Source organism: Salvelinus namaycush, chromosome 8 (assembly GCF_016432855.1).
Source record: "Salvelinus namaycush isolate Seneca chromosome 8, SaNama_1.0, whole genome shotgun sequence".
In the NCBI taxonomy this organism is placed as follows: Eukaryota; Metazoa; Chordata; class Actinopteri; order Salmoniformes; family Salmonidae; genus Salvelinus; species Salvelinus namaycush.
Window position 1 is genome coordinate 2,243,238 of NC_052314.1, and position 9,477 is coordinate 2,252,714.

At 40.5% G+C, this 9,477-nt stretch overlaps 1 pseudogene; it reads left to right on the forward strand.

The window, feature by feature from the left end:
* The first annotated feature begins 2,737 nt into the window (after positions 1–2,737).
* LOC120052296 overlaps positions 2,738–9,477 on the forward strand; it is a 7,417-nt pseudogene continuing 677 nt past the window's right edge.

A 9,477-nucleotide genomic window follows, 5' to 3' on the forward strand; every position in this document is an offset into this window, starting at 1 on the left:
CAGACATATCATTACATACAGTATAGAACACCATCTAGAAGACATATCATTACATACAGTATAGAACACCATCTAGAAGACAGAGACAGATCATTACATACAGTATAGAACACCATCTAGAAGGCAGAGACATATCATTACATACAGTATAGAACACCATCTAGAAGACATATCATTACATACAGTATAGAACACCATCTAGAAGACATATCATTACATACAGTATAGAACACCATCTAGAAGGCATATAATTACATACAGTATAAACACCATCTAGAAGACATATCATTACATACAGTATAGAACACCATCTAGAAGACATATCATTACATACAGTATAGAACACCATCTAGAAGACATATCATTAGATACAGTATAGAACACCATCTAGAAGACAGAGACATATCATTACATACAGTATAGAACACCATCTAGAAGACATATCATTACATACAGTATAGAACACCATCTAGAAGACAGAGACATATCATTACATACAGTATAGAACATCATCTAGAAGACAGAGACATATCATTACATACAGTATAGAACACCATCTAGAAGACAGACATATCATTACATACAGTATAGAACACCATCTAGAAGACATATCATTACATACAGTATAGAACACCATCTAGAAGACAGAGACATATCATTACATACAGTATAGAACACCATCTAGAAGACATATCATTACATACAGTATAGAACACCATCTAAAAGACATATCATTACATACAGTATAGAACACCATCTAAAAGACATATCATTACATACAGTATAGAACACCATCTAGAAGACATATCATTACATACAGTATAGAACACCATCTAGAAGACATATCATTACATACAGTATAGAAAACCATCTAGAAGACATATCATTACATGCAGTATAGAACACCACCTAGAAGACAGAGACATATCATTACATACAGTATAGCACACCATCTAGAAGACAGAGACATATCATTACATACAGTATAGCACACCATCTAGAAGACAGAGACATATCATTACATACAGTATAGAACACCATCTAGAAGACAGAGACATATCATTACATACAGTATAGCACACCATCTAGAAGACAGAGACATATCATTACATACAGTATAGAACACCATCTAGAAGACATATCATTACATACAGTATAGAACACCATCTAGAAGACATATCATTACATACAGTATAGAACACCATCTAGAAGACATATCATTACATACAGTGTAGAACACCATCTAGAAGACATATCATTACATACAGTATAGAACACCATCTAGAAGACAGAGACATATCATTACATACATTATAGAACACCATCTAGAAGACAGACATATCATTACATACAGTATAGAACACCATCTAGAAGACAAAGACATATCATCACATACAGTATAGAACACCATCTAGAAGACAGACATATCATTACATACAGTATACAACACCATCTAGAAGACATATCATTACATACATTATAGAACACCATCTAGAAGACAGGGACATATCATTACATACAGTATAGAACACCATCTAGAAGACATATCATTAGATACAGTATAGAACACCATCTAGAAGACAGAGACATATCATTACATACAGTATAGAACACCATCTAGAAGACAGACATATCATTACATACAGTATAGAACACCATCTAGAAGACAAAGACATATCATCACATACAGTATAGAACACCATCTAGAAGACATATCATTAGATACAGTATAGAACACCATCTAGAAGACAGAGACATATCATTACATACAGTATAGAACACCATCTAGAAGACATATCATTAGATACAGTATAGAACACCATCTAGAAGACAGAGACATATCATTACATACAGTATAGAACACCATCTAGAAGACATATCATTACATACAGTATAGAACACCATCTAGAAGACATATCATTACATACAGTATATCCTAGATGACATGTATAAATCCTTACTTTATATTTGCTGTACCACTTTCCATGACAGTAGCCTTATTACTGGTTAGGGTTACTGCTGCTGGTGCAGTGGAAGAATGAGGCATCACAGTACCTGTTACACCACTGTACTAACAGGACCAATTACACACCAATAAACACACTGTAATGTAAAGAGTTACATCATTCTCAATGATCAGTCTATACATCCAGTATTCATTTCACCTACAGTACATTGTATCCATTTCAAGTCCCCCCTCCCCCCATTGTAGCTAATTATCTAGAACACATTGTACAGTTTTACAACCACGTATGAGTTATTATGGACGCTTATAGTTAGTATCACAGCATATCAGTTTAAGACATTACAACATTCATTAAAAGCATTATAGATATGTACTTCATAGAAACTGTTACCCTTTATATATTCTAACCACTCTATTTCATTTATTCCATATTAAGGGTCCTAACCTGGGAACTAAAATATTTGTCTCCTTCTCAACTTTGCCTGCAGTTTTCTCTCTCTCCCTCCCTCCCTCTAACCCCTCCCTCTCTCTCTCTCCCTCCCTCCCTCTAACCCCTCCCTCTCTCTCTCCCTCCCTTCCTCTAACCCCTCCCTCTCTCTCTCCCTCCCTCCCTCTAACCCCTCCCTCTCTCTCTCCCTCCTTCCCTCCCTCTAACCCTTGCCCTCTGGCAGAACCAGGAAGTCCCTCCCCTTCACAAACTCTCTTATGTGGAAACGAAACTATGTCATTTGTTCCATGTTAAGGGCTCTAACCTTGGAACAAAACTATTTGTCTCCCTCTTGCTGTTGCATGCAGTTCCTCTCTCTCTTCCTCCATTCCTCTAACCCCTCCCTCCCTCCTAACCCCAACCCTCTGGCAGAACCAGGAAGTCCCTCCCCCTCCCACAAACTCTCTTCTGAGGAAACGAAACTGATCTGATTCTCTCTGTCGTCTGTCTGTGTGAGAGTGAACAACCGTCCAAATGGCTCAACAGGGAGTTCTGCTGGACCAGGACCAGTTCTGTTGTTCTGTCTGTCTGGATCTACTGAAAGAGCCGGTCACCATCCCCTGTGGACACAGTTACTGTAGGAGCTGTATTGAGGGCTACTGGGATCAGGATGTTCTGAAAGGGGTCTACAGCTGTCCTCAGTGCAGAGAGACCTTCACTCCAAGGCCTACTCTGAGGAAAAATAACATGTTGGCTGAGCTGGTGGAGAAACTGAAGAAGACAGGACTCCAGCCTGCTCCCCTTCCTGCTCTGTGCTATGGTGGACCTGGAGATGTGGCGTGTGATGTCTGCACTGGGACCAGAAAGCGGAAAGCCCTCATGTCCTGTCTGCCGTGTCTGGCCTCTTACTGTGAGACTCACCTCCAATCACACTATGAATCTCCTGCTTTGAAGAAGCACAAGCTGGTCAAAGCCACCGCACAACTACAGGAGAAGATCTGCTCTCATCATGACAAACTGCTGGAGGTTTACTGTCGTACCGATCAGCAGTGTATCTGTTATCAGTGTGTGATGGATGAACATAAAGGCCATGATACAGTGTCAGCTGCAGCAGAGAGGACTGAGAAACAGGTAAGACCAGAACAACTTGTTGGTGACTGTCTGATAAACAAAGAATTAAAGATACAGTAGGAACTAAATCTGTTTGAATATGAGATCATTCAAATGAAATGGATACACAAATCTGAACACAAACCTTGAGTATATAGATTTGTTAACCCAGATTCTCCAAATGTATCACCATTTTCTAAAGTCAAACACTATTATCATTATGAATGGCCTTTTATGAGTCCAAAGTTCAGTCTCAACCCCTTGATACATGTAGGCCCACCATAAAAACTATAATCATTCACATAGCAACACAATATCATATTGTAAAGGGACTTCCTCAGGATTGTAGACCTTCCTCTCTATGGGTCCTATGTCACATTACTATACTATTGATCTACTGGACTAATAAAGCTTGATAGCTCATTGAAGAGTGATTCTCCACAGAGGCAGCTGGGGATGAGTCAGCAGAAGGTCCAGCAGAGATTCCAGGAGAGAGAGAAGGAGCTGAAGGAGCTCCAACAGGCTGTGGAGTCTTTCAAGGTGAGTATTGTTGACCAAAGGAGACACACCATTTCACTTCTCTCCTCCAATCAGAGAGAGGGAGAAAGGGGCCCCTATTCAATCCCACTGACCCCACTGTTGGGAACAGGTTGTCTTGACCCCTTTCAGAGAATAGACTGTTTAATGTAACTGACGGGATATGAACCCAGGTCTACCGTGGGAGAAACCAACATCTTGACCGTTACACCAAGAGGACATTCCCTATTGGACCGACACTGATTTAGAAGTAGCAGGCGGGGCTACCTCATCACATAACCATGAGTAACCATGACTGACTCATGTCCCCTATACATTAACATGGAGCTCTCTCTCTATTCAATTCAAAGATCTTTATTGGCATGGGAAACATATCTTTACTATGCCAAAGAAGTGAAGTAGATAATAAACAATCATGAATGAACAGAAAACTTTACACAACATTTATTTTCAAAAGAATAGAGACATTTGAAATGTTATAATTCAAGTGCAAACAGAGTGAGTCGTGCGCCAGACTGAGTTCTGGAGGTGAAATGGAAATGAATGAGGGAGAGTTAAGTGAGGTAGAAGGTGTGGTGAAGAGTTCAGAACCAGAGAAGTATTTGGTCATACGAGATTTGACTTCAGAAGAGTTCCAGGGTGTGTTGAGTGGTGGTGTCCCGTCCTCCCAGGTCGTTGGCATGGTGCAGGAGCAGATAGGGTCAAAGTAGTGGAATGGGGTAGTGGGTTTTTAATGAGTGTAGGGTTAGTTGGCATGGTGCAGGAGCAGATAGGGTCAAAGTAGTGGAATGGGGTAGTGGGTTTTTAATGAGTGTAGGGTTAGTTGGCATGGTGCAGGAGCAGATAGGGTCAAAGTAGTGGAATGGGGTAGTGGGTTTTTAATGAGTGTAGGGTTAGTTGGCATGGTGCAGGAGCAGATAGGGTCAAAGTAGTGGAATGGGGTAGTGGGTTTTTAATGAGTGTAGGGTTAGTTGGCATGGTGCAGGAGCAGATAGGGTCAAAGTAGTGGAATGGGGTAGTGGGTTTTTAATGAGTGTAGGGTTAGTTGGCATGGTGCAGGAGCAGATAGGGTCAAAGTAGTGGAATGGGGTAGTGGGTTTTTAATGAGTGTAGGGTTAGTTGGCATGGTGCAGGAGCAGATAGGGTCAAAGTAGTGGAATGGGGTAGTGGGTTTTTAATGAGTGTAGGGTTAGTTGGCATGGTGCAGGAGCAGATAGGGTCAAAGTAGTGGAATGGGGTAGTGGGTTTTTAATGAGTGTGGGGTTAGTTGGAATGGTGTTACTTAGTATCATCATAAATTCCCCTTTTCCCATTTTGTATCACAAAGTAAAATAGATTTATATTATAGTCCAGTTGGGGGCGGTAATGCAACATATTGGATGCCAACCACCGTTAAACTCCAAAGAAGAAGAAACGTTATATTATGTCTATGTACAGTGTTGTAACGATGTCTCTCTCTCTCTCATTCCATCACTTTCGTGGTAGTTGGTTGTGTGGGTCTCTGGTTATGAATGGGTTGCTGACAGACAATCGTTGATGGATATTTATAGAGCTCTGATCAGGACAACAATTGATTACAGGTGTATAGTTTTTGGAACAGCAGCAAAGACTTGTCTTCAGAAGCTGGACAGAATCCAGTATATAGCTTTAAGGATATGTATTGGTGCATTTAAATCAACATCTGTATGTGTCTTACTAGTGGAGGCAGGTGAGATGCCTTTGGATATACGGTGTAATAAATTGTCATTAGCTTATTGGGTTGAAAGGCTGTGAGGTTGAGCATCCCACTGCTACTGTTCTAGATGACTGTTGGGAATATACTAGTAGACAAGGCAGTGGTTTTGGTTGGACAGTTGGAAAGCTTGCTGATGAGAGTGGTTTGAGGGAGTTGGAGGTTGGCCCTTCTGTGGTGATAGGGGATGTTCCTCCATGGTTACTCCCAGATCCTGTTGTTGATCTAACCTTGGTAGACAAAAGGAAAGATTGATCAGAAGTCAGTGATGAAGGGAAACTGGTTGACAATTACATTGGTAGAAGTTTCTATGCTTTTTGACCTCTTTTCCCAGATGGATCCAAGGACCCAGATATTGGGCACACAGGAGCAGGCGTTTACCTTCCTGAGTTTGATGTGCAGATATGTAGAAGACTAACAGATGAACTGTCAGTACCCTCAGTTGAACTGTTGGTGATAATAGTTGCCCTCCAGTGGGTGGAGGACGTACAACCTGTTAGAATTATGGGATGCTCAGATTCTCTCTCTGTATTGAATAGTTTATCATCTGGTAAATCTAGTAGGAATGACCTACTATTGGAGGTATTAATGTTATTATGGAGAATTGAGAGACTGGGTGTAGTAGTGAGATTCTGCTGGGTCCCAGCACATTCAGGTGTGGAAGGAAATTAAATTGTAGACCAGTTATCTAAAAGAGCTTTAAAACAAGATATAATTGATATTAATGTGAGATCAGAGACATTTTGATAGATGTGTGGCAGAAGAGATGGGACTCTGAGAACAAGGGACGGCATTTATATGTCCTCTAAAGGTCGGTGGACCAAGATTCAAAGGTCAGATTAGGAAGGAAGAGGTGGTGTTTACGATTGTGTTTAGGACATTGTACATTGAACTGGTCCTTACATTTGGTTGGCAGCATGTGAATGGTTTGTGTCTGGAGGGTATGTTCAATGAAACGGTGGAGCATGTGTTGTTATATTGTTGTAAGGATGTTGAAGAGAGGGAAAGATTGAAGTGTAGGGTCATTGAGGTTGGACGGGGTTGGGGGGGGTTGGAAGGGATTTGGGGGATGGGGGAGGGTCTATTAGAAGTTAGTAGGACTCTTTTTTATTTTCTCAGAAGTTCTGAGTTAGGTAGGAGGATTTAGAAATGTTGTAAACCGTGATTGAACACACTCCAGCACAGTAGGTGGCGCCATGCACCTTTAACGTTGGTTTGCGGACCGCCATTATATCATAGAAGAAGAAGTTGGTCTGTGAGGGTTTTGTGGTTCCTGAGGAGGGCTACTATTCTTTTTTATTTTGGTTTTCAAGTATTTTCAGAATTGATTAAAGCCAAAGCTAAAGCTACCCTGAACAATTCAATATATCAGTCAATATATTTTCTCTGTGATTTGTTGTTTTCCCGTCAACCGTTCCATCGCATCTTAACCGTGTTACCGGGCGGGCACTAGGACCCGGGGGAGGCTGCTGCTGCAGAGGCTGCTGCACCGCTAGTGACGTCAGTCCTACTTGTAGCTCATTGTGGTCAACGTCAGCTGTGGCTCGAGACTGCTAGCTAACGGTTAACGGAGAGGAAAAGACTCTGACAGGACACATTCATGTAGATAGGCTATGATGGCAATTTGTGGTAAGTTACAATAGAGAGAGAGACTTTTCACTACTATAGACTTTGGTCAGAATCAAAGCTTTGTTAACCAATACGTTTTTAAGTTACAGTGTAACAGACGTTGTGAGCTAGTGTTGATAATTGGATATGGAGAAGGGCGAGCCGGTCAAGGATCGATTCAGACAAGGTGATAAATTATATGACAAGCGACAGTTTAATTATGAGTAAAGATATCTGGTACAAGCGTATACGGTCTCGTTCCTTCGGCTCATAGAGAATCTCCAGAAAAAGCCCAGATAACAGAATGCATAGACATTTTATACAGCACAGAAAGTAGGTTGAGTCTGGAAGTTCTGGTCCTTTGGTTGGTTCTGGACAGGTTGTTGTCTTCTCAGATTGGTCCTGATGAGCTGGGCGTCATCCTTCTGAGTCTTGCAACAAAAGTTCTTTGTTATCAAATGTTCAGCTAAACAGGAGATTTTGTGTGTGCGTAGTCAGTCCTCTGTCCTTCGGTATGTGTGTGTGTGTCTTATTATCTCGTGAAATGCGGGCCCAAGCACCCTTTTCTTATCAGTGTTTATGAAAGGTTTACGTCAGCCCTCTGTCCTTGGGTGTGTCTGTGGGTCTCTGTATCTGTTTATAAGTTTGTGAGAAACCCTGCTTAAAAAGAAGTTAGTTATAACAATGTAATAGCAATATGCTTGTGTTATTTTAAATGGTATTTATTACACTAGCTAACGGTAACGGTGTCTTTTAAATTCCACATAGGTTATGTGGCGATGATATCTAGTTAACGTTGTATTTAATGTAGTTTTACTATCTGTACCAGGCTATAAATGAGACAGATGATGTCTAGTTAACATTGTATTTAATGTAGTTTTACTATCTGTACCAGGCTATAAATGAGACAGATGATGTCTAGTTAACATTGTATTTAATGTAGTTTTACTATCTGTACCAGGCTATAAATGACACCAATGATATCTAGTTAACGTTGTATTTAATGTAGTTTTACTATCTGTACCAGGCTATAAATGAGACAGATGACGTAACATCAGACACATATCTTTTCATACTCAGTTGTTTTCTTTCAGTAGCCGTTGTAAAACAGTTATCAGTAGGTCATGTGTAGAAAAGGTGACAGTGTTGATCACAGCTTTCTGCTTTCCATCTAGAGGTTTTGGCAAAAAACATTACATTTGATTATTTTGTCAGTAATGGCTGCAAAAATAGGAAAAAAGCTTTGTTTATCTTTGTCAAACATGAGATGAACACAAACACAGAGAGACAGTGTTGTGGCATGGCAAAGCTACCAGGCAACTAGCAATCATGGGAACATTGGTCAGATTTGAACATCTGCCCATGCTAGTGATATTGCAGAGAGAAGGGAGTATCTGAGGAGAATTGTTGTGGTCACATCAATGTTAGGAAGACAGGGACTCTGTTTCCGTGACAATGATGAATCTAGTGAAAGCACAAATAGAGGGAACTTTCTAGAATGTATGGAGCTTTTGAAGGAGTTTGACCCTTTCTGGCAAAGGTACAAGACGCCATCAAATGCGACGTATCTCCAGAATTTAGTAGCAAATAGGAGGTTCACTTTGATGCGTCCACCACAAAATAAGCATCAAAAGAGAGAAGCAGTTCTGTAATATAGGATGTAATATTTGTTTGGGATCTTACTTTTTTTAATCAGATTTTATTCCTAATTAATGTTCAGTTTTTGAAGATGTAATTTAGCTCATTAGTTGTGTTTAGTTTTGCCCCATTGTGGATGATACTGTTTAAGATGGTCCATGTGTCTGAAAAGGTTGGGCAGCGTCCTCTGATGTCATCGATCGCTAGACCAGAAATAGTCAGAAGTTGCAGTTGTTTCCTACTTCCTGGTAATGCAGACATAAACACACTTGGCACCATCGAGGACGTTTACTTTCTACACCAGTTGTTATTTTCCAGTTTGGTCCTAAGAACAGGTTTTAGTGGTCAAATAAAAAGGGAGACATTTTTTGGTGCCATTTAGGGGAAATGTAATTCTAAGGATCATTCCAGTCAGAAGAGGCTCTGTGAAGGTTCGTTTCAATTCATTTGCTATGGCCT